This window comes from Triticum aestivum, chromosome 2B (assembly GCF_018294505.1).
Source record: "Triticum aestivum cultivar Chinese Spring chromosome 2B, IWGSC CS RefSeq v2.1, whole genome shotgun sequence".
In the NCBI taxonomy this organism is placed as follows: Eukaryota; Viridiplantae; Streptophyta; class Magnoliopsida; order Poales; family Poaceae; genus Triticum; species Triticum aestivum.
The window spans coordinates 760,171,553-760,174,884 of NC_057798.1; the positions used below are offsets into that span (position 1 = coordinate 760,171,553).

Here is a 3,332-nt window from a genome sequence, read left to right on the forward strand (position 1 = left end):
CCTCCCATCGCCGACCTCAACCAAGGACGACGGAGATCCAGTCCACCCACCGCCGACCTCGCCGTCCTCCTCACCCACCGCCCACCTCGTCCCTCTCCTCACCATCTCTCCCTACCCTCCGCCCTCTGCCTCCTACCTCGATCCCCCAGATCTAATCTACACAACCCCGCTGCCCCCGCATCCCGTACTGTCCACCATGGCCGCCTCCTCCTCCTCCCCGCTCCGGATCCCCACACTAACCCACCACCCCGTCGTGGGGGCGTGTCCGCGGCGGCTGTCCTTCCACGTCGTCTTCCCGCAGCAGGCGCCGGCGTGCCCGTGCCCTTTTACCGTGCGGGTGGCTGTTCCGGTGGGGGTCGACACCGCAGGTCGTGCGCGAGGAGGTGGATGACTTCCTGCTGTCCGAGAGGGGATGCCGCCGTCGCCGCCGCCCACCACCCCCACCCCGGCGACTCAGGTGCGTCCCTCCACTCCATCTCCTCCTCCTCACATCCCTCCCTCACTTCCTCACCTCGTGTTCTATCCCTCCCAGATCCAGGATGCCATGGGCGGGATGGCCTCTTCCTCCCCTGCGTCGGCGTGTGGTAGCATGACCGGGTCGAGATCATCGCCAACGACCAGGGCAACCGCACCATGCCCTCCTACGTCGCCTTCACCAACACCGAGCGCCTAATTGGCGCCGCCGCCAAGAACTACGTTGTCTGTTAGATGAGATCTCCATGGTTGCGTGCGGTCCCTGTTTTGTTCTTACGCCCACGATCTGATATGATTTGTTCTGAATAATCAGATGTGGCTGTTGCCGAATCCATCATGCAGTGCCCTGTCTATGAGATTAATTACAGTTTATTATTGGTTCATATCTGCATGTGTGTTCTTTGTTGTTTGGCATGCTGTAGTCCCCTGTTTATGAGATTGTTCTATGTCAGATTCTCAAATTAGATCCTTAGGAATGGATGGCTTGTCAATTAAGTTAGGATGGCTTGTCAATTTAAGTTAGGATGCCACCTTATGATTGAAAATATGCTGTAGATTTGGTCTTAGTTAAATTAGATGTAGCAGCTGCTATCGATTCTGTGTTGCAGTCCCGTTTTTCTCTTATCTATCATAGAATTTTATTATTAGTTTATTGGCATGGCTGCTCTCTGTTTATACTATTCTAAATGCTGTTATTTTTTCTCGTTGTTTGTTCTGCATGGTTCAGTAGTAGATCCTTCAGAATGGAGGGCTAGAATTAAGTTGGGTGGTTGAAATTATGCTGCATATGAAAATTAGTTCTACTATGGTATACTAGATTCTCAAGTTTTACATCCATCAGAAAAGACTACTTGAAACTATTTCTGCTGCTGCTACTGTCAAACTACTTTTGTTGTTGTTTTCGTTGTCATATGACTCTAATCTCTGCTGTTGTTGGTGTCAAACTGATGCTATGAACCCAGCAGCTCATATGACTCTATTGTTGTTCTTTACCTACTGTTGCTGCTGTTGTAGGAGGAGCATGCCTAGGAGAAGAAGGAGCACTCCCAGGAGAAGCTCTACCTCTACAGCCTCTACAAGCAGGCCACCGTTGGCCCCGTCAACACTGGTATATATACACATCTGTCCATCTTCTTATTACTAGCATCAGTAACAGGTTTGATTTACTATTGAAGTGCTTTCAAGTTTGGTTTGTGGTGCTGTATAAGCAGAGGGCTGACTGCATAATTGGTTTGTTGATCGTATGTGTTTTGTTGTGTTGGCTGTGAAAATGTCCATCTTAATCCATTTGTAACTAGAAACAAATTACCTTGGTCTTACAATATGCATGTGTGCATTGTCCTTGGTGCCTCTCATTTATTTAGAAGTCAACATGTGTATGTGCACCTTAATGATGGGAATGCAATGGTAAGTCAATTCAGCTGTGAATCTGTGATAAGATTAGAATATGTTTGGGTGGTAGATATTATATAAAATGAATGTAGAATGATAGCAAATTACTGATATACCATGCAGTGGTAAGTCAAATGGCGGGAATTTTTTATTATGAAGCTCCATCAACTTTTTTGGTCGATTGGCTGTCCAAGTTCCTGAAGAACAAATCATACAACCATTATCTTGTTGATTGATGCAGTTTCTCACCTTTTTGTTGTTGATGTTTAGTTCCTTGCTTCATTCTGGACACTATTAAGTTGAAATAAAATTGTATGAGAAAATGATCACTAAACTATGGAGGCTTAACCTGATAATAACTTATTTTACGTTAATAGCCTACAATGTTGTCTTGGAGCTTACTGTCCAAAATAATACCTCTACGTTTTGTGTCCTTCAGGAATGCGTATCCTTCAGGACAACTCAAGCCCCTCCTCCTCTCCTGTACATGAATGTGAGATGCTGCGCATGCAAGATCTGAGCCAAATGGCATATTGTAATCTTTTTATTGCTGGTTTTTATGTACAATGTCATGAAGATGTACGTTTGAAATGTTGCTTTGATAGCAAAATTGTATTCCTGTGTACATGCTGCTTTGACAGCAAAATTATGAGAATTTCTCAACAATATATATGGGCAAAATTGTATTCCTGTGTACTGCACCTGAAAAGGCTACAGCCAATTGATGATGTTGCTGTGGAATTGTTTAGTTTATTTTAAATAGCGAAAATAATAATTCTGCCAAAAAGTTATAAAAACCAAAATGAAAACGCCAGCAAAAAACAAAATGAAAAGGCCAAAAAAAAGAAATTTGCAAGAAAAAGTAAAGGGCCCAAAAAAGAAAGGGTCTTTTACGTTTGTGTCCCTAACTTGAACCCACTACTCAGATTTACCCTTAATTCCGAAGCATGCTCAAATTTGCCCCTCTGCCGTTAAGTGGCGTTACAGAAATGCCCTTCTGTTCTGTTTCCGTCTGGTCAAAGGGGTTTGACCGTCTACCAGAAGTTTTCTGGACAATTTGCCCCTCCTTACAGCTGGGCCCTCTCACTAAAAATCTCTCTCACCTCTCTCTTTGTATCACTTACATGTGGGCCTACAAATAAGAAGAAAAAAAATCCCTCCCACCTCTCTCTCTCTAACTTACAAGTGGGGCCTAACAAAAAGTATAAAATAAAAGAAATAAATCATCTCTCTCTCTCCCTACGCCACGGCCTCTGTCAGCTCCGGCGAACCAGAGGCCCGAGCCTGATCGACACCGCTGCCGCTAGCTCGCCTTGCGCCGCTGCTGGCCTCCCATGACGCCGCCACTAGACTCCCCTGATGCCCTCATTCTCTCTCCCGCCCTCTAGACCTCTCCCACAAGCACGCCGGAGAGCACGTCGTCGCCGTTGTCGGTCACTCACGTGGCCAACTTCAACCTCAAGCGC

At 45.9% G+C, this 3,332-nt stretch overlaps 1 long non-coding RNA gene across 1 annotated transcript; it reads left to right on the plus strand.

Moving 5' to 3' along the window:
- The first annotated feature begins 6 nt into the window (after nucleotides 1-6).
- LOC123047209 (uncharacterized) lies at nucleotides 7-2,556 on the plus strand. The gene is made up of 3 exons (XR_006422843.1): nucleotides 7-457; nucleotides 533-1,582; nucleotides 2,306-2,556. It is a non-coding gene; the product is annotated as an uncharacterized lncRNA (long non-coding RNA).
- Nucleotides 2,557-3,332: the final 776 nt, after the last annotated feature.